The 22,847-nt window shown below is 47.5% G+C and overlaps 1 protein-coding gene across 1 annotated transcript in view; it reads right to left on the bottom strand.

Annotated features, from left to right (window-relative positions):
- LOC141265889 (Y+L amino acid transporter 2-like) overlaps positions 1-21,915 on the bottom strand; it is a 64,718-nt gene extending 42,803 nt beyond the window's left edge. Inside the window, exon 1 of the mRNA XM_073679554.1 lies at positions 21,801-21,915. The gene's annotated coding sequence lies outside the window, so the exon portion shown is untranslated. The remainder of the gene's footprint in view (positions 1-21,800) is intronic.
- Between the last annotated feature and the right edge of the window lie 932 nt (positions 21,916-22,847).

The raw sequence follows: 22,847 nt of genomic DNA, 5'->3' as shown, positions 1-22,847 counted from the left end.
CATGCTTGACTGCATTGCATGAACTCACATGAACTTTCCCACGGCCGCACAGGTCAGCCTCACCTCCCAGACGATCAGCCCGTCATGATTGGTGTGTGTGGGTGTCTGTGCGTGTGTCTGCGAGTGTGTGAGGGGTGTCTGTGCGTGTGTCTGCGAGTGTGTGCGGGGTGTCTGTGCGATGTCTGCGGGTGTGTGCGATGTCTGCGGGTGTGTGCGGTGTCTGTGCGATGTGTGCGGGTGTGTGCGGGTGTGCGCGGTGTCTGTGCGATGTCTGCGGTGTCTGTGCGATGTCTGCGAGTGTGTGCGGTGTCTGTGCGATGTCTGCGAGTGTGTGCGGTGTCTGTGCGATGTCTGCGAGTGTGTGCGGTGTCTGGGCGATGTCTGCGGGTGTGTGCGTGCAGGCAGACATAGGCCGATGTGACACTACTACTCCCATCGGCCTATGTCTGTCCCCCGTCCACTCGTGCCAGCAGGATCAGCTCGATGGGAGCAGTAGTTCCCATCAGCCTGATCCTGCTATTTAAATTGTCCTACTGTGTCCCCAATAAATTTTAAATACATGTCATTGGTGGCTAGTGGTTGCCTACAATAAATTAGTTCATACATTACCTGTCCCCGCCGATCGCCACCTAAAATAAAGTAAAAAATAAAAAACTACACCTATACTCACCTAGACACCTAATTCCCCGAAGCCATCGATCTCCTGTAATAAAATATAAAATAATAAACCACAACCTTATCCTTACCCCTCCGTAGTAGTCCACGAGTGTCCCACGATGATCTCCAGTTTAGAGCAGCCACATAGAATGTGACCGCTCTGAACCGCTGCCGCCGCTAGAATGATGGGTCCGTAAAGCAGCCCCGTCATTGCATAAGCGGGTTCGCCGGAGTTCAGGCAGCGCTGCTCCGGTTAGCTCCTTTACGGCCCTGCTGTATCGTGAGAAATTCCCACGGTACAGCAGTGCCGTAAAGGAGGTCTCCGGAGCTGCGCTGCCTGAATGCACTCCGGTGACCTCAGTCAGTGGCTCCCGCTGCCGGGAGCGGACGTGTTCCCGGCAGTGTGAGCTTACAGCAGCCATGCACAGCTGTCACCATCTCCAGATGTGACAGCTGTGCATGGGAGATCAGCGCAGGAACGTGGACAGGTAACAATTTTTTTTTAGTAAACTAAGAATTAAATAAAATTGTGTGTTTTATTTCAAATAAATTATTTTTTTCTGGGTGTAGTGTGTTTTTTCTTTTTAAAACTTTGTAGGTTAGTAATGGGGGTGTCTTATAGACGCCCATCATTACTAACCTGGGCTTCATGGCAGCTGGAGCTGACATGAACCCCAACCCTATTACCCCCTGCCACCGCACCAGGGCAGCGTGGAAGAGCGAGGCTAAGTGCCAGAGTTGGCGCATCCTATGGATGCGCCATTTCTGGGGCGGCTGACGGCTGGTGTTTCTAGCCTGGGAGGGGGCCAATATTCATGGCACCCTTCCTGGGCTATTAATATCAGCCCCCAGATGTGCCTAGCCTTTGCTAGCTATTAAATAGGGGGTACCCCACGTCATTTTTTTGGGGGGGTCCCCCATTTTAATAGCTAGTAAAGGCTAGGTATTCAGCTGGGGGCTGATATTAGTAGTCTGGGAAGCTCCGTGGGTATTACCCACTTCCCAGGCTTCAAACATCTGCCCCAGCCGTCTGCTTAACTTCCGCTAGAGCCTAAAATTATGGGGGATCCCACGCCAATTTTTTTTTAAATAAATCCTTTATTTTAACACTAAATGACATTTGAGGAGTTAATAAAGATGCAGTCCCTAAATTATTATTTATTTTTTAATTAATTTTTCCCAAAAATTTTGACGTGGGCTTTGCCATATTTTTGTATGCCAGCCAGATACAGCATCCAGCTTCTATGAACGCGCCATTTTCCGGGGTGGCTGTGGACTGCAATTTGCACCGGGGGGGGGACAGAAAGCTTGGGCCTCCCTGCGCTGCAGATTCCATCCCCCAGCTGCCTAGTTGTACCTGGCTGGACAAACAAATAGGGAGAAGCCCCACGTATTTTTTTTTTAAATTATTTAATGAAATTCATGAAATAATAAAGAAAAAAAGGGCTTCCCTATATTGTTGTGTCCGGCCAGGTACAAATAGGCAGCTGGTGGTTGGGCGCAGCCTGTTCCTGCCTGCTGTACCTGGCTGGACATAAATATAGTGCGAAGCCCCACGTCAATTTTTTTTTAATTATTTCAGGAAATTCATGAAATAATTAAAAAAAATTGATGTGGGGCTTCGCCCTATATTTGTGTCCAGCCAGGTACAGCAGGCAGGAACGGGCTGCGCCCAACCACCAGCTGCCTATTTGTACCTGGCCGGACACAACAATATAGGGAAGCCCTTTTTTTAAAAAATTATTTCATGAAATAATTAAAAAAAAATTGACGTGGGGCTTCGCACTATATTTGTGTCCAGCGCAGGGGATGGACAGCCCATTTGTCGTCGATGCAACCAGCCCGGACACATTTCCAGGTACTGTAATTTAAACGGGTCCAACCTCGGGCAGAGGGCCAACCCCCAGGTATAAGATCACCAGGCCCTTACAATTGGCGTAATAAGTACGTTGGGGGGCGCCCGGTTTTACCCGTGGTGCTGGACGGTATCCCCATGAGCGCCTTGCTGGATACTGGGTCACAAGTAACCACTATCCCTTATGTACTTTTTAAGCAGTATTGGACTGATGCTGATATCGCACGGTATCCAGACAGTAACTTGAGCATCATCGCCAGTAATAGCTGGAGGAGGTAGAACTCCCCGCGTTTCACCGGTATGGAGCCGCTCAACACTCTCACCGCGTGAAGGAGGAGGATCTAACAACTGTGATGATCAATCCCCTACCTCACCACAGCTGGGCCGAGACCCAAGATAGTGACCCTGCAGTCCGCCTGGTGAAAGATCTGCTGACCCGGGAAGACGCCCGCTTAGATCCAGATGCCCCAGAGGAAGCCAAGCAGCTATGGAAGGAGAAGAGCAAGCTGTTCCTCTACGAAGGCAAGTTGTGCAGAAGGATTGTCAACCACCGGACGCACGAGCTGACCTGGCAAGTCGTGGTCCCAAGGCGGGATGCAGCTATGGTCCTGGGGGCTTACCATGACAGAGCGGGGCACTTCGGTTGGAAGAAACTGGAGTTCCTGCTAAGAGGAAGGTTCTTTTGGGTCGGCATGAGAGGAGCTGTAGAAAAATGGTGCAGAGACTGTGGCCCTTGTCACCTGAGGAGGAAGGACCGCACCAGCCAGAAGACACCCTTGAGGCCCATCGTCACCACGCAGCCTCTTGAGCTGGTAGCTCTGGACCACGTCAAATTGGCTCCCAGCCGGTCAGGATACATCTATGCCCTGACAATCGTGGACCACTATTCCCGTTTTCTAGTGGTGGTCCCGGTAAAAGACTTGACAGCCCAAACAGCGGCCAGAGCCTTCCAGCAATACTTCTGCCGTCCACACGGGTATCCGGAACAGGTCCTGACAGACCAGGGTCCAGCGTTCGAGGCTGAAATCTTCCAGGAGTTCTGCAACCTCTATGGCTGTAAGAAGATTCGTACAACGCCTTACCACCCCCAAACCAACGGGATGTGTGAGAAGATGAACAATATAGTTATCGATCTCCTGAAGACGTTGCCCCTGGAGGAACGCAGCCTATGGCCAGAAAAACTGCCGGACCTGATAGACCTATACAACAATATCCCGGTGAATGCTACAAACTGCACCCCGGCTTACCTGATGCGAGCTAGACCAGGTAGGCTGCCCGTAGACCTGGAGATGGGAGTCCTAATACCTGAGGACACCTCCCCGGATGCGGACTGGGATACGGAAAGGCAACTGCAGTACAAGAAGGTACAGGAGAGTGTGGAGAGGAGCTTGGCCCAGGTGAGAGAAAGGCAAGAAAGACTCTTCAACCAACACGCCCCTGCTGGTCCCCTAGAACCTGGTGAGCAGGTCCTGAAGCGGAAGAGAAGGCTTCATAAGTTGGACGACCAGTGGGAAAGGGAACCCTACACCGTACTGCAGTCTGACCACGACAACCCAAAGGTGTGCGTAATCACCAAGGACGGAGGAGAAACCACTAGTGTCATCTCCAGAGACCACCTCAAAAGATGCCCCGAGCAACTCCGTAGTGCAGAAGAGGATCAGAGTGACCTTGAACCCGCAGAGGACAAGGAAGAAATGATCAGCACCGTTCTCGGAGAGTTCCCTCAGTCCTGGACTCGCATAAACGATGCCATAGTGGTACCCGTCCTGCATTTCCTGCAACCGGCACAGCAGCAACCAACACCAGAGCCGGAAGGTGAAGAGGAGCAAGCGGTTCCAGAGGCAGAAGAGCCTGTACCAGCAACCCAGGAGAGTCAACCCTCTGCTGACAGTGAGCCTGCCATGCCTGCGGTAAGCCAAAGGACCCGCAGACAGCTGCCTGCCCTACCTGTACACCCAGCTGGTAGCTGTACCCCTAACGCTAGTGGGGAAAGCCAGGTTGGTCCACCACCAGACAGTGGGCTACGTAGGTCAACCAGGAGCACAAAGGGACAGATACCCGCTCGCTGGAGAATATAGAGTGTACTAAGATTGTAAATGACCCTGTTGCCAAATGTTGAATTGTTTGCAAAGTTACATGCATGTTTGGTAATTCTATGTTTTAGTTTCTTGCAGCTACCATAAGGACTCACAGGTTATGGACTTTTTATAACCGGGACCTGGTATGGACTGCGTTCGGAGCCTAACCCAGGAATGAACTAAGACTGTAAAGGACTTGGGGTAGGACAGACCCCCACCTGGTTAAGGCTCCCCGTTGTATTGGTAATATGGACACCCGGTCACAGGCCACACTGTGACCTTAAGAACTCAATTTGTGCGTCGTCTGTCTATTAATGTTTTATTGTTATGCATATTGTCTTTGTTTACTGTTTAGTCCCGGAGTACTAAATTTCACTAGGGGGGAATGTGTCACCCTGGCCTGGATGCCACAAAATGTATTAAAGCTGTGTCTGAGAGCAAGGGGGAGGTTCTCTGGTCAGGGGAACATTAGCATGCAATGCCTCCTGTCTCAGGCCAGTAGGGGGAGCTGGCTGCCCCTATAAAAGCTGGTGCTGGGGGCAGGGTTAGAGAGAACTGGATGGCCTGTCTCAGCACTGAGACGTGCCCCAGAGTGGAGCAGGGACAGAAAGTTGATTGCACCTAAGAGGAAGTGTGGCAGGAGGAGAGCCACAAGCCAGAGACAAGAGGCGAAGAGAGCCTGTCTTGGCAGATTACAGACTTAATTTACCAGACTTTGGTGTCTGAGGCTGGAAGGATTCCACATCCCCCAGCAGAGAACCAGTCCGCAAGGGACTGTATATTCCTTGGCCTAAGAAGCCTGGAGGCCCTGCCACAACCGAAGGGACCAGTAAAGCCGTACAAGGCTGGGCGCAGAAAGGAACCCACGTCGCAGGCCATACAGGCGAGAATACACGGAAAGCTCGGAAACGTGGGCTGTTACCCTATAACGAGGAGATAGCCAGAAGGAGCGCAGGAAGCACGGTAGGCCTACACCCTCACCCTGACCAGGGCCAATTTCCCCGTTGCTCTCAGACATCCATGTCCCCTCCTAGCTGGGACTGTTTATGGGTCAGTTTACCTGTTTCAGTAAAGACCCTGGACCGCAACCTATTGTCTGTGTGCTCCTTCGCGCCTCCAGCACTACCGGTACTGGGACTCTCACCACCATCACTCCCACCATCCACAACACTGCCCTGGGGCCGCACTCTTCCCGTGGGGAGTCACACCATCCCAGCTGCATATATCATCAGCCCCAGTGGTCTGCCCTGCAGCGGCGGTTCCTAATGACCGCAAATCCACGGGTGGCGTAGTCGGACATAAACCACCCTGAGCCACGGAACCGGGTTGACACTACTACTCCCATCGTTCCCTATTGCCCGGAGCCGAGTGCCCCACGGCTCAGGGGGCGAGTCAGCTTCCCACGCCAATTTTTTTTAAAATAAATCCTTTATTTTAACACTAAATGACAAGTACAGTAATCAACACTATCACTGTACTTCTTATATATGTGACTGACATGTTTCTATCTATCTAATCTATGTGTGATGCTCTATTCTTTCTGTTGTAAATTGTCGGGTACCGTTGTATGCCGCTGATGAATTGCCGGCTTTTCGCGTAATACATTCTACATTATTCTTAGTTGTTTTACTTCATGTAGAATTAACCTACAAGGAAAGAAAGGGTTTATTTTCATTCCGATATTTGTGTCCCATTGACTTGCATTGGTTTCCGGTATCGGAATCGGCGATATCCGATACTTTTTGGGTATCGGTCCGATCCAATCCGATACGATATTTCCTGATATCGGAAGGTATCGCTCAACACTATCCTTAACATATTTCACAGGAAAAAAGTTTCACTTTCGCTTTTGAACGTTTTATTGTGAGCCTGTAAAAGTGGCTTAATACCTCTGACCACGTTGTTGACAGCAGTGACCTGGGGGTCAGAAATGCTTCCTGGGGCAATCCCCATGCTGTCCCCATGTCATTTGAGCACTGTCACTATCGTTTTGGGCACTTGCTAGGCTTTCTACAGACTGTCGGGGGTGCCACCGCAAAAATGCTCGAGTCTCCCATAGACTAACATTGGGCTCGTTGCTTGGGTCGAGCACCCGAGTATCACGGCGAGCTCGGCCCGAGCTTCGAGCACCCGAGCATTTTAGTACTCGCTCAACACTACTGGTCAACTTTTAACCCTTATAGCTCCCTAACAAAAAAAATTTTGGTTCCAAAATTGTGCTGATGTAAAATAAACATGTGGGAAATGTTATTTATTAACTATTTTGTGTGACATATCTCTCTGATTTAAGGGCATAAAAATTCAAATTTTGAAAATTGCAAAATTTTCTAAATTTTCGCCAAATTTCCAATTTTTTCACAAATAAACGCAAGTGATATCGAAGAAATTTTACCACTATCATGAAGTACAATATGTCACGAACAAACACTCTCAGAATCGGGGGATCCGTTGAAGCGTTCCAGAGTAATTACCTCATAAAGTGACAGTGGTCAGAATTGTAAAAATTGGCCCGGTCATTAATGTGCAAACCACCCTCGGGGGTAAAGGGGTTAAAATGAATCAGTAAACTATTACACTCTGCTGACACAATTGCCAGTATTGATGGGGCGTTTAGGCAGTCAAATAAGTGTGCGGACGATTCTCATGCCTAAAGTATGTATTTTGTAACCAGGCAGATTCCAAACATTTTTCCAGAGCAGATTAAAATAAAAATTAAACAAATGTGATCGGTTGCATTCATTTATATCCATTAGACCCAACATGAACGTTCCAGCTGTTTTACTGGTAGATGTAAACTTCTATACACCCACACACATCCCTTTTCCTGACCGTGATAACCAAAGTTTACTTATAATAACTATCATCAGAAATTTAATACCGGGACACATACAGTTTGTGAGATTTACAAATCTGGTGTGTTGAAATTATATCTTCATTAACCCATTATTGTTGTTTATTAGTTTGATGTGTGTAATTGTAAGTTCAGGCTTGTTTCCTACTAAACAATTTTACTATGCTGCTTAAAAATAAAGATGTTAGGAAATTACAAATATTGCGTTACTAATATAGTATGATTTACACCTTGGGTATTATATTTTACATGATTAACAACATACTTAACTGCTTCCAGACCATCCAAAGAGTTGAAATGTCCGGGCAGTCCATGTATTACTCGGCAATGATGTTCTAAAGTGACGCACCCCCTGGGCCATGTTGTTAGGGATACCCGGAGCCGGATCAGATGGGGGTTGTAGTCTCCGAGTGGCTGTGACCCGGTCCGTGCCCAGGGTGTCAAACTCAGTGTGCGGCAGTCCTTACAGATGTTCTAGTGTCGACTACGCCACCCGTTGATTTGCGGTCAAAAGGCCGCCGCTGCAGGATGGTCCGCTGAGGCTGGTGGTGTGTGTGCAGCTGTGGTAGTATAACCCCCAACGGGAGGGGTATAGCCTCAGGGGGTCAGACGTGGAGGATGGTGGTTGTGAAGGTGCAGCAAGGAGACTCAGAGGCATAAAATGCAGTTCCAGGGTTTTACTTACTGGTGTTGCTCGGGTCACTGTGTACAGCAGTGACCACCCAAGCCGTGCTGCGTCCACCAGGTCCTGGACTCGGTCAACTCCCGGGCAATTCTTGAGTATGGTCCTGAGCTCCTTTCTGACTCTCCCTTCTTCTAGCCGTTCCCACCAGGGATCCACTTTTGGCCGGCTCCCTCGGGTCTCTTGGTGGTCAAGCCTCCTCTGGGCTCCCTGACCCTATGCTTGGTATGCCTTTCTAGTGGATTTGGTGAGGGTCGTGGCAGATCCTGCCCACGACCTCCGGTTCCTGGCTAAGGTGTGCTGTAGCCTCCGCCAGCTTGGGATCCGGTACCCTTTTGCCGACCCTTCACCCTTTTGTCCTTATTCTGGGATCTTGGGGTCCCCTCTCGTCCTGCGCCTCTGGGTCCCTCTTCCTTCTCCTCTGCTCTGCGTCTCAGGCTCTCAGACAGACTGTCTGACTGACTCACAGGCTGATTGACTACTGACTGACCCTGATCTAAGATGGTGCCCACCTTATATACTCCCTCTATGTGTGAGCTCAGGTGACCAGCACCCAATGAGCTCCTAGCTTTACCCAGGCTGCTCCCCCTATCTGCCCCTACACTACTGGGATGTTCCACCCCCCTCCCACTCCAGCCAGGGACAGACGCTGTCGTACCTGCACATATATCTGGTGGGAGTACCGTTGTTCTGTCCCCCGGAAATGGGATGTATGTAGTGCATGCAGCCTACTAGCTCAGTTCCATACTCCATCCTTACCCGGGAGTGGAATACCACACCTCTGGGTTGAGGTGCAATACCCCTGTAGCAGCCGAATCCTCAGGGTGCTACATTCCCCCCTGGTAAATCACAGCACGTCCTCGGGCTGTAAAAGAATAAACATCCAAAAACATACAATTTTTTTTTTCCAAACATCAACATATAGAACATTATATATATCATAAAACTTTTCATATTAAACTTTCTTGTTCCTCCGGCCACGGTGCAAATTGTGACCGGGTAAGTGCCACAGTCTCTTCTGGAAGAAAAAACAGTTTCCTATAAAACCGGTAGGGGGCGCCTTAGAAAGCGCAACTATGTACAAGGGGAATATGGCCGCTCTCAGTCCTCGGCCAATGGGGAAGAGGAATGGCTGTTCACAGTCCTCAGCCTGTTGGGGGATAGGGACACATGGGTACAGTTCACTGGTCCCAACGGGGACTATATTTTAAACTATTAACTGTTCTTGTACCCTGATGGGTAACTATTTTACAGTTTCACGATACCGTACTCTAATGACGGCGTCCTCCTGTTCCTTCTCGCGGACAAACTTCAGACCCGTCCGGGTCCTCTTGCTCCTCCTCACACCGCAGCTCCTCCTCCATCAGGCGATGTACATGGAGGGCGTAGGGTCCTTTGGCACACTTGTGCCGGGTGAACGTGACCTCGTCCCCTACGTACAGGTCACGACCTCTGTGTCCCTCCGGCAGATGGCTTTCTACGTCTCTGCAGGTTACAAAGACGTCGCCGGGGGTATGATGGTCTCTTATGAAGCCCCACCCATGCTGCAGGTTGAATTTAATCACAGTCCCGATGGTACGGGGACCATGAGCTGCACGGGGGTTCCTCCGGGTCCGGCTCTTCTGTTCAGCGCTCTGTATTTGCAGCCGCTGCTCACGGACCCGCCTCTCTCTCCTTTCCCTGTCAAAGACCTCCAGCTGCTGCCGGCAGCACTCTGCACGCTGGGCTGCGGCCGCCCGTGTTTCTTGGGTGAACCCCATGAGGTCTCCTCCTGTGGGGTCCCACTCAAACTGCGCCTCCTCCAATGAGAGCGGGGTCATCTTGACAGGCGCCGGAGGCGGTATCAGGGGCTCATCCAGGGGTCTTTCTTTCCGGAGTCGGGGATGGTGGTACTCCGGTGGCCACACAAAGGGCTGCCCATCCGGGCAAGTGTGCTGGGCAAACAAGTCTTCACCCAGGTGTGGCGCTGTGGATGTTGAGGGCGCGGAGGTGGTAGCGGCGCCCAGGTTTACCAGGCCTTGCGACCAGGCTTGGGGCACCCTGAAGGTGAAGGGCACCGTGAAGACGGCGGCACCCGGGTGTTCCTGGCCTTGCGACCAGGCCGGTGGCTCGGCAGAGGTAGAGGGCGCTGTTGGTACTGCGGCGCCCGGGGGCACTCGGCCTTGCGACCAGGCCGGTGGCGTCTCCTGCTTGGCCGCGCTCTGGATCGAGGCGCGTGACGTAGCAGGGGGCGTGGCCGCGGCTCCGGCCGCTTGAGGCCTAGCTTGGAGCGATGACGCAGCGGTTACGGGAACGGTGAGTGGGGCTTCGGGCTCTGCGACGGGGAGCTGGGGCAGGTTTACGGCTTCTGGGCACGGGATGCGGTCGTCCCCATTACCTGCCTTCATCTCTTCGGCTCCCTCCGCGGCGTCGTCTCCGGCCGTCGTCCCTCCTTCGCCGTCCTCAGAGGTGGATTTGCTCCTCGCTGCGGGTGGCATGCTTCGCTGGCGGGCTCCAGCCTGCTGAGCCATCTCTCTGCTCCACTCCGCCAGTGTTTCCTGCTGCACCCGGGCCATCCTCCGTGCGAGGCCCTCCAGCGCGGTCTGTGCACGCTCCCGATCTCCGGGGAGCTGCGCCAGGATCTCCAGCAGGCCTTCTGGAGTGGCGACCTGCAACAGGCTCCTGACCACAGGGTCGGTGCTGCCTGACTCTCCCTCCATCTCCGGGTGTGTTCTCTCTGGACTCTCCTCCAGACTCTTCCAAGCTGCTCCCATCTTCTTTCTTTTGTTCTGCCTACGCCCATCCTGAGGGCGGTCCTGGGGCAACTTTGTGATTGCCAGCTTCAGGGGCAGTTCTCTCACGCTGATGGACATATCAATCATCACAGTCTCTGCTGGTTGGGGCGGTTTCCACTTTTGGCGCCATTTTCTGTCCTGGCCCACGATGGGAGGTGTCCTCTTGCCATCCTTTGGCACGCCCATAATGGCGTCCGCTCTGCCAAGGCGGGAAATCTTTTCTGATGGCGGGAATCGCTTCCCAGTGGCGGGAAACTCTGTGGATGGCGGGAAAAGACTGCAGATGACGGGCAAATGGCGGGAACTGATCCGAGATGGCGTCCGATGGCGGGGACCCTCTGGAACCGGCGGGAGACTTCTTTTTGAGGTAAATGCGAACTTTTCTTCAGGCACGCAGTACCCGGTGGTTGCGGGCACGTGATCCTGCCGACTACGCCAAAGTTGACGCGCCCCCTGGGCCATGTTGTTAGGGATACCCGGAGCCGGATCAGATGGGGGTTGTAGTCTCCGAGTGGCTGTGACCCGGTCCGTGCCCAGGGTGTCAAACTCAGTGTGCGGCAGTCCTTACAGATGTTCTAGTGTCGACTACGCCACCCGTTGATTTGCGGTCAAAAGGCCGCCGCTGCAGGATGGTCCGCTGAGGCTGGTGGTGTGTGTGCAGCTGTGGTAGTATAACCCCCAACGGGAGGGGTATAGCCTCAGGGGGTCAGACGTGGAGGATGGTGGTTGTGAAGGTGCAGCAAGGAGACTCAGAGGCATAAAATGCAGTTCCAGGGTTTTACTTACTGGTGTTGCTCGGGTCACTGTGTACAGCAGTGACCACCCAAGCCGTGCTGCGTCCACCAGGTCCTGGACTCGGTCAACTCCCGGGCAATTCTTGAGTATGGTCCTGAGCTCCTTTCTGACTCTCCCTTCTTCTGGCCGTTCCCACCAGGGATCCACTTTTGGCCGGCTCCCTCGGGTCTCTTGGTGGTCAAGCCTCCTCTGGGCTCCCTGACCCTATGCTTGGTATGCCTTTCTAGTGGATTTGGTGAGGGTCGTGGCAGATCCTGCCCACGACCTCCGGTTCCTGGCTAAGGTGTGCTGTAGCCTCCGCCAGCTTGGGATCCGGTACCCTTTTGCCGACCCTTCACTCTTTTGTCCTTATTCTGGGATCTTGGGGTCCCCTCTCGTCCTGCGCCTCTGGGTCCCTCTTCCTTCTCCTCTGCTCTGCTTCTCAGGCTCTCAGACAGACTGTCTGACTGACTCACAGGCTGACTGACTACTGACTGACCCTGATCTAAGATGGTGCCCACCTTATATACTCCCTCTATGTGTGAGCTCAGGTGACCAGCACCCAATGAGCTCCTAGCTTTACCCAGGCTGCTCCCCCTATCTGCCCCTACACTACTGGGATGTTCCACCCCCCTCCCACTCCAGCCAGGGACAGACGCTGTCGTACCTGCACATATATCTGGTGGGAGTACCGTTGTTCTGTCCCCCGGAAATGGGATGTATGTAGTGCATGCAGCCTACTAGCTCAGTTCCATACTCCATCCTTACCCGGGAGTGGAATACCACACCTCTGGGTTGAGGTGCAATACCCCTGTAGCAGCCGAATCCTCAGGGTGCTACAAAAGCATCAGTGCATAGTAAGCAGCTAGACACCCAGACTCCCCATAAGAGAAGGCAGAGAAAAGTCAGTGATCAGGGAGGCATAAATGGTAATCTATATCTTCCAGATCACGGACAGCGCATCCTCCTCCCTCCTAGCAATCATGTGATCGCTGAATGCAGGGAGGGAGCAGGAGTTGCTGGGTTATAACTAAGATCAGCTCTGAAGTGCAGCCAGGAATGTGAATTTGCCCTGTAACTGGGCTGGCATATTACGGTGGAAATCAGATACAGTTGAAACCAGAAGTTTACATACACTATATCAAAAGACACATATGCATGTTTTTCTCAATATCTGACATGAAATCAGAATAAACCTTTCCCGTTTTAGGTCAATTAGGATTACCATAATGTTTAATATTTGCCAAATGCCAGAATAATGAGAGAGAGAATGTTTTAAGGCATTTTTATTACTTACTGCAAAGTCAAACGTTTACGTACACTAACATTGCTATGCCTTTAAACAATTCTGGACTGCCCATATGATGATTTCATGTGTTTGGAATCTTCTGATATGTTTTTTGGCAACATCTGAGTTAATTAGAGACACACCTGTGGATGTATTTTAATGCACACCCGAAAGACACTCCTTCTTTGTGTAGCATCATGGAAAGTCTAAAGACATCAGCCAAGATATCAGGAAGAGAATTGTGGACTTGCACAAGTCTGGCTCATCTTTAGGTATAATTTCAAGATATCTGAAGGTGCCTCGTTCATCTGTACAAACAATTATAGGCAAGTACAAACAAGATGGGAATGTCCAGCCATCATGAGCGGTATGCTCAGGAAGGAGACGGGTTCTGTGTCCAACATGTGCATATCAACCCAAGGCCAAAAGCAAAAGACCTTGTGGAGATGATGGCGGAAGCTGGTAAGATTATGTCAATAACCACAGTGAAACGAGTACTGTATCAACATAGGCTGAAAGGTCACTCTGCCAGGAAAGAGCCATTACTCCAAAAGAAACATAAAAAAGCCAGTTTGCAAATGCACACAGGAACAACATCCTTAATTTCTGGAGACATATCCTGTGGTCTGATGAAAGTAAAATTGAACTTTTTGGGCATAATGACCATCGTTACGTTTGGAGAAAAAGGGAGAAACTTGGAAGCCTAAGAACACCATCCCAACTGTGAAACACGGTGGTGGCAGCATCATGTTGTGGGGTTGTTTTGCTGCAGGAGGGACTGGTGCACTTCACAAAATAGATGGCATCATGAGAAAAGAAGATTTTGTGGCAATACTGAAGCAACATAGCTAGACATCAGCCAGGAAGTTAAAGCTTGGGTGGAAATGGGTCTTCCAAATGGACAATGATCCAAAACATACTGCCAAAATGGTAACAAATTGGCATAAGGATAACAAAGTCAATGTTTTGGCGTGGCCATCACAAAGCCCTGATCTCAACCCTATTGAAAATTTATGGACAAAGCTGAAAAGGCAGGTGCAATCAATGTGACCTACACACCTGGATCAGTTACACCAGTTTTGTCAGGAGAAATGGGCCCAAATTCCGACCAACTATTGTGAGAAGCTTGTGGAAGGATATCCCAAACGTTTGACCCAAGTCATTCAGTTTAAGGGTATGTGCCCACGCAGCGTTTTACAAGCGTATATGCTGCGGAATTTCCGCAGCTAAACGCTTGTGAAACGCTTGTTTATCCGTCCCCCATGGTCCCCAATGAGAATCCGCAATTTCAATGCCCAAGCTGCGGATTTTTCCGCAGGGTTTATGCTGTGCTCAAAAATCAGCAGCATGTCCATTAATTTTGCGGACACGCATGCGGAATTGCCTTGTCAATGCAATAAAAAACGCAAGGCAAATCCGCATGTCACAAATGCATCATAAACGTGCGAAAAACGCTTGCAAAATTCTGCAAGCGTTTTTCCGGGAGAGGACATGTGGAAATGAAGCAGAAATTTTCTGCTTCATTTCTGCAACGTGGGCACATAGCCTAAGGGCAATGGTACCAAATACTAATGAAATGTATGAAAACTTTTGACTTTGCAGTAAGTAATAAAAATGCCTTAAAATATTCTCCCTCTCATTATTCTGGCATTTGGCAAATATTAAAAATTATTGTAATCCTAATTGACCTAAAGTGGGAAAGGTTTATTCTGATTTCATGTCAGATATTGTGAAAAACATGCATATGTGTCTTTTTATATAGTGTATGTAAACTTCTGGTTTCAACTGTATATATAAAAAAATATATATTTAAAGAGAACCTCTCAACAAATCTTTCATCTTTACCTGGACAAAAGATGTAATTGTGGCGCCCCTGAGGGTTCGGTCGCCACAGAGTTATTGCATCTCACCCAGAGGTGTGGTATCTCACTCTCAGGTAAGGAAGGAGTATGGCTCAGGACCCTAACACTATATCCACTACCCCATATTTCCAGGGGACAGGGCAATAATGCTCCCACAGTAGAGCACAAGTGTCCCTGATCCCTGGCTGGAGTGGGGAGGAACCACTCAGAGAGGGGGAACTAAGTAGTGGGTGGGTGGAGGACGTAGATCCTGGGAGCACTGAAAGGAAGCAGTATAAAATAGAGACACGATCTTAGGTCAGCAGTCAGTTCCAGTCAGACAGACTGAGGAGGAGTCAGGGAGCAGAGGCGCTGTATGAGCTCTGCTCCACGGGTGGGCCTAGTCAGGAGGCCTGAGCCTGGGAGAGAGAGAAGAGGGAGCAGGACGGCTCCAGGAACAAGGAGAGAAGGGACCCTAGGGGTACGGGCCGTGCAGAAGGCCACCCGTACGCCCGCTGCTACCAGGAGGTAGAGGGGTCAGGCCAGAACAGGGAACCGGGTCCCTCAACTAGTGGAGAAACAGCAAATGCTCAACTAGGAACCGGAGGCTGCAGTGTTTCAAGTGCTGTAGCCATAAGTCCACACCAGTCGCACTAAGAAGGTAGCCACATAGGACCCAGGGGACGGAACATACGTCGCCCGCTAAGGCCCGAGGGTACCGGATAGAAGTGGCGCTGGGTGTGAGGAGCAGGAAGAGGCCAGAGGAAGGTACACAAAACAGGGTCCTGATAAGTGCTCTAGAGATACCTGAGGGTGGACTGAGCCCCTCACTGAGTACGCACAGCACGACGTGGGAAGTTGCTTGGACGTCTGTAACTTGGAAGTTGATAACCGTGAGTAAAGACCCTGGAACTGCACTATCTTGTCTCTGTGTTCCTTGTGGCGCCAGCACTCACAGCACTAGAACGCTCTGCACAATCACCACCATCATCCAGTCACGCTGCGCTGAAGCTACACTCCTCCTGTGGGGAGTCACATCACCTTGCTGCACATACCACCAGCTTCAGCGGACTGCTCCACAGCGGCGGTTACCAATAACCGCACTCCACAGGTGGCGTAGTCGGACATTAACACTTACAGTGGGTACCGAAAGTATTCAGACCCCTTTAAATTTTTCACTCTTTGTTTCATTGCAGCCATTTGGTAAATTCTAAAAAGTTCTTTTTTTTCTCATTAAAGTACACTCTGCACCCCATCTTGACTGAAAAAAACCAGAAATGTAGAAAATTTTGCAAATTTATTAAAAAAGAAAAACTGAAATATCACATGGTCATAAGTATTCAGACCCTTTGCTCAGTATTGAGTAGAAGCACCCTTTTGAGCTAGTACAGCCTTGAGTCTTCTTGGAAATGATGCAACAAGTTTTTAACACCTGGATTTGGGGATCCTCTGCCATTCTTCTTTGCAGATCCTCTCCAGTTCCATCAGGTTGGATGGTGAACGTTGTGGACAGCCATTTTCAGGTCTCTCCAGAGATGCTCAATTGGGTTTAGGTAAGGGCTCTGGCTGGACCAGTCAAGAATGGTCACAGAGTTGTTCTGAAGCCATTCCTTTGTTATTTTAGCTGTGTGCGTAGGGTCATTGTCTTGTTGGAAGGTGAACCTTCGGCCAAGTCTGAGGTCCAGAGCACTCTGAAAGAGGTTTTCATCCAGGATATGTCTGTACTTGGCCACATTCATGTTTACTTCAATTGAAACCAGTCGTCCTGTCCCTGCAGCTGAAAAACGCCCCCATAGCATGATGCTGCCTCCACCATGTTTCACTGTTGGGATTGTATTGGGCAGGTGATGAGCAGTGCCCGGTTTTCTCCACACATACCACTTAGAATTATTACCAAAAAGTTCTATCTTCGTCTCATCAGACCAGAGAATCTTATTTCTCATAGTCTGGGAGTCCTTCATGTGTTTTTGAGCAAACTCTATGCGGGCTTTCATATGTCTTGCACTGAGGAGAGGCTTCCGTCGGGCCACTCTGCAATAAAGGCCCGACAGGTGGAGGGCTTCAGTGATAGTTGACTTTGTGGAACTTTCTCCCATCTCCCTACTGCATCTCTGGAGCTCAGCCACAGTGATCTTGGGGTTCTTCTTTACCTCTCTCACCATGGCTCTTCTCCCACGATTGCTCAGTTTGGCTGGACGGCCAGGTCTAGGAAGACTTCTGGTGGTCCCAAACTTCTTCTATTTAAGTATTATGGAGGCCACTGTGCTCTTAGGAACCTTGTGTAATGCAGAAATTCTTTTGTAACCTTGGCCAGATCTGTGCCTTACCACAATTCTGTCTCTGAGCTCCTTGGGCAGTTCCTTTGATCTCAAGATTCTCATTTGGTCTGACATGCACTGTGAGCTGTGAGGTCTTATATAGACAGGTGTGTGCCTTTCCAAATCAAGTCCTATCAGTTTAATTAAATACAGCTGGACTTCAATGAAGGAGTAGGACCATCTCAAAGAGGATCACAAGGAAATGGACAGCATGTGACTTAAATATGAGTGTCTGAGCAAAGGGTCTGAATACTTATGACCATGTGATATTTCAGTTTTTCTTTTTTAATAAATTTGCAAAAATATCTACATTTCTGTTTTTTTTTTAAGTCAAGATGGGGTGCAGAGTGTACTTTAATGAGAAAAAAAATGAACTTTTTAGAATTTACCAAATGGCTGCAATGAAACAAAGAGTGAAAAATTTAAAGGGGTCTGAATTCTTTCCGTACCCACTGTATATACCCAGACTACCCCTTGGTTTGACCGCCCTGGGTCACGGACCGGGTCGCCGCCATGGTGACTACAACTCCCAGCATCTACAGGCCTGGCTCCGGGTACCCCACAGCCCAGGGGGCGCGTCATAATAATGGCTGCAAAGCAGAATAAAATGTTTTTTGTTTTTGTTTTTTAAATTTCGCCTCTCCGTTGTGATATAGGGAAAATATATATTCTTGTACCGTGTTAGCCAGTAGATAGAAAAATATTTAGATTTGAGAATCCTCAGTGGTTGATACCTTTTAATGGCTAACTGAAAAGATGGTAACAAATTGCAAGCTTTCGAGACTACGCAGATCTCTTCATCAGGCTAGTATACCACAAAATCTCAAGAGTGACATATTTATACACAATAAGACACGCAAAAAATGCAATAGGTAAGACAGGTGATGAAAAGCAGAGTTATTATGGAAGAGATAAACAGTTCTGGCTATAAATATTTTAGCAGTTAATAGATAAGGAGTGTGAAGGTTTTATTGTCCTGTGACTAGGTCCAGTGTTATGAATCATGATGGCCTCACAAGTCTGAGGAGCAACTAAGGAATGTGGTGTAATGTTAGTGTAATTAGTATTGTGTTTTTATTAAACCCTTCACGACCTTGCGATTTTCCATTTTTGCGTTTTCGTTTTTTGCTCCCCTTCTTCCCAGAACCATAACTTTTTTAGTTTTCCATCGATATGGCCATGCGTGGCTTGTTTTTTTTGGGACGAGTTGTACTTTTGAATGACACCATTGATTTTCCTTATAGTGTACTGGAGAACGGGAAAAAAAATCCAAGTGCGGTGAAATTGCAAAAAAAGTGCAATTATAAATAGTTTTTTTGTTTTTTTATTTACCATGTTTACTGAACGCTAAAACTGATCTGCCCTTATAATTTTCCAGGCCACTATGAGTTCACTGATGCCAAACATGCGCAGGTTATTTTTTATTTAAGTGGTGACAAAAAAAATCCAAAGTTTGTAAGAAAAAAATATGGCGTCATTTTCGGAGACCCGTAGCATCTTAATTTTTTGGGATCTGGGGCTAAGTGAGAGCTTATTTTTTGCGCGCCAAGCTGATGTTTTCATTGATACCATTGTTTTTATTGACACCATCACCTGTTATTGAATTTTATTGCAATATTGCAGAGACTAATAAAAACGTAATTCTGGCTTCTTGTTTTTTTTTCTCGTTATGCAGTTTACCAATCAGATTAATTGATTTTATATTTTGATAGAGCGGACATTTCTGGTCACTATGTGGTGGTAATATGTGATCTTGTCATGGTGTAGCGGTATTTATCTCTTGTGTGTGGTATTATTCGGTCACTATGTGATGGTAATATGAGGTCTGGTCATGGTGTAGCAACATTTGTCCCGTGTATGTGGAATTATTCGGTCACCATGGGGTGGTAATATATGGTCATTTCATGGTGTGGCTGTTTTTCTCCCTTGCATGTGGTATGATTTGTATATTGGACTTGGTATAGTGAATTGTGTTATGTTTGGAGATCACTTGTTTACTTTGATATCAATAATGAGAAGATTCTATATTTCCATTAGAGATTAAATACTTGGAAGTTTAATCCCTCCCTGCCCTGTGACACAGTGGAAAAAATGCACTTACAGGGGTTCTCCAGTGAAAACAAGTAATTACCAATAGAATAAGTAATAACTTATTGATTGGTGGGGGTTCAACTGCTGGGGCCCATTAGAATCCCATTAGAATGGAGCAGCATTTACGACTCGACCACTGATTCATTCATTTCCTAAGTGGCTGTGTGTGCTGCACTTTGCTTTTTCTGGCAGCTCCAAAGAGGATGAATGGAGTGATAGCCAGACATCCTCATTCTTCCAACCTGTGCGGTTTTCAATGGTTGGACTCTGCCGATCAATACGTTATCACCAATCCTGTGGATCCGATGGATCGGTGATAACTTGCTTTCACCAAAGAACCCCTTTAATGCAAACTCCATAATTGTACATCAGATTTATAGTGTGTGCACAGTAGATGTGCAGGAGTCACCTATATTTTACAGTCGACGCTCCACTATAACAGGTATAATGGCTCCTGTGGGCTCCTGACACCCCAGTTTGACCATGTACCCAATCATAAGCAGGCAGCAACTCAGCAGAAAAAGAACATGCCCCCACAATAGCTTAGATTTTTCAGTGTGTGAGATGTAATCGTACAACTCTGATCTCCTGGACTAACCTCCTGCATGATTAGAAAGTGTAATTGAGTTTAGATCAGCATAATTTAGTCCCTCTGCAGTACAGCAGAGCTGACCGTGGTATGAGAGGAGGAGAGCTTATAGAAGGGTTTGCAACATGACACAACTAAACTCAGATCTGCTGCCCATAACCCCACATGGACCTTTTTGATTGCTTTTTTGTAGTTTTTGTATGTGTTTTTTTTTGGGGGGGGGGGGATTTTGATATAAACTATTAGCTTCAAAGTAAACGCTGTCTGAAGAATGGTCAGTTCACTTCTTTTAGCCATTCATGGCTTTTAAAGCCTTAAGTCATTATAGAAACTCAGAAAGACTGAATGCACACTAGGCACAGCAAATCATTTTGACATTGCAGTGTATGTGTTCAATCTTTTTAGCATTCTTTAAGCACTTTGACGGGCAGATTTCAACCGGAATCCTCCTGTAAAAGATGCGGTGTGCACATACACTAAGGGAGGACATATCTGTACAGAACCGGAATTAAGTTTTTGTTCTTAGGTCTGTGACTTCAGCTCATGAAAAATAGGAGAGAAACAAAAGTGTTGCATTTTTTTTTGTTCAGTGTATGTTATGTGGTAAAAGTGACGCCTTCCAGCAGCCTGTAGATTTCCTAAAAATGTTCAAAAATCTCCAGTTATAAAAAAATGACAGAATCCTACTTAGGGTATGTATATGCACACAACATCTTTTTTCAGGTGGTTTCCCCCTGGATCCCACCTGAAAAAGAACTAATTAATTGTTAAAAACAATGAACATATGCACTGCAATATCAAAACGACCTGCTGTCCATATGTTTCGTCTTCTGTAACTTCTTTTAAATGCTTCAGGATTTGAAAGCTGTTGAAGTGGCTAGAAGAAGTGACCTGACCATTCCTCAGGCAGTTTTAGCATCTTATTTATATACATATATATATATATATATATATATAAAAACCCGCTGACGAACGGCAAACAAGTGACAAGGAAGGCACTTCAGGAAAAGCACAGAGGGTCTCCTGCTTCAAAAACTACGGGGGTACACCAGTGTCTATAAGATGCCATGTGGACATACTTTTAGTGTTTAAGTGAAACAGAGGGTGGAGGGAGACATCTGATTGACTTATGGTACACAGCACGCTGCTGACATCACTCCAGGAAAAGTCTGGAGGAATAAAGGTAGAAAGTGTGCAATTACCTGAATCAGCAGTGATAAAGAGAAACACCCAAAATATGAAAGTAACCTACCATTGATGGACACAGACAGAAGAGGGCCCCTGTACAAGAACAGAATGTGGACCCTTTGCCGTTCATAGCTTGTCATAATGCACAATTCCACCTGCTTTGGAGGTAGAAGGAGACCCCCTTACCTCGTGGACCCCAGATTGCACCAATAGTGTGTCCGCCCCATTACCTACAATATTCCTAGCTGCTCTGTATCTAATGTACATGTACAACCGCCTGGGAAGGGAAGGGACTGTCACTTTTTTTTGTAAAATTGTCTGTTCCTACTTCTGCCATTACTTTGGTTTGCCAAACTACCAATTTTTTTTTACATTTCTGGCTTATCCTATCTGATGTGGGGATGCCACATTAGCATAAAATTTTATCTAGGGCAGCATGGTGGCTCAGTGGTTAGCACTGTCGTCTTGCAGCGCTGGGGTCTTGGGTTCATATCCTACCAAGGACAACATCTGCAAGGAGTTTGCATGTTCTCCCCATGTTTGCTTGGGTTTCCTCCGGGTTCTCTGGTTTCCTCCCACACTCCAAAGACATACTGATAGGGAATGTAGATTGGGGACAGTGCTGATAATGTGTCTGAATTGTAAAGCGCTGCAGAATATGTTGGTGCTATATAAATAAAAAGATTATTATTATTTGAAGCACTGCTTAATCTTTCCAGAAAACTCATACATACTACAACGTACAACCCTACAGTCATATGTGCAGAGGAGGTTCATATAGTCTAAATAGCAGAGAAATTTAGATACCTCTTACCTTTATGGTCATTGTACTAGTCAGTCTTTCAGAGAACTACCGAGATTTTCTTGCGTGAGGCAGCAGAAATGAGAGTTTGTTTATTTTGGCTTTTAAATAACAGGCATCATGTACTGAAACAAACAGCTGAGGGTAAATGATACGGGCATCACTTTCTTGTCACGATGCCACAAGTCCTCTGGTTTATTTTAGGCATACAGCATGTACTGTATGTTAATACCAACAACAACACAACTGAATGGCACTGACCAGGTCTTACCATTATTTTAATTTTTTAATGGCTTAATTGAGTTATATTAAACGTTTTTTCGAAAACGTTTGATGACTACACAAAATAACAATAATATAAAGGAAAAAATAAAGAAATATGTTTTAACTAATATTTTTCTCTTTCGATCAATGGACATTTTTAAATATCTCTCTTATTGCCTTAACTGAGAATCTGTCATGATGTCTCTCCTTTTACTGGACAAAATAGCACTGCAGTATTTTTTCTTTTTAAACATTCTTTATCTAAGTAAATAGAACAGAAACAAATGACATCAGTGCCGCATATGGAATTATAGACAAGGAAATTGAGATATCCTAACAATATCAATAAAAAGACAATAGTATCTCAATGGAACAAATCAAGGCACTTGAAACAATATATAACAAGACAAATATAAAACTAAAGCTAGTATACCTAGACAACAAGAGACCTAAGCTAGGGAAATGAATAATATCTGAATAAAGTATCAGAAAAGAATTAATACAAGGGAGCATAATGTATGAGAGACATCACATACCAAAACAAAGTTACGTGTGTTGGGGTGCTTTGGCAAGATTAATAAACAACCTGAATGAGGTAGGAGATAAACAGTAATGGGAAGGAGAAGGAGGTGCTCAAGATATGACAGAATAAGTAGTTGTTATTTTTAACCCACAAAACCGCTAAACCGGCCAGGTAGGTTTCCAGGGAAACCAAACCTCAAGAAAATGGGAATGCCGGGAAGTCTCCCAACTAGTGAGCTCCTCCAACCGCCTAATCATGTCAACCTTATTCAA

This window comes from Phyllobates terribilis, unplaced genomic scaffold (genome assembly GCF_046119375.1).
Source record: "Phyllobates terribilis strain yellow unplaced genomic scaffold, ASM4611937v1 Scaffold_4__5_contigs__length_816908805, whole genome shotgun sequence".
Classification (NCBI taxonomy): domain Eukaryota; kingdom Metazoa; phylum Chordata; class Amphibia; order Anura; family Dendrobatidae; genus Phyllobates; species Phyllobates terribilis.
Note: the sequence above shows the minus strand (reverse complement) of the source record. Positions and strands in the feature narration are given on the sequence as shown.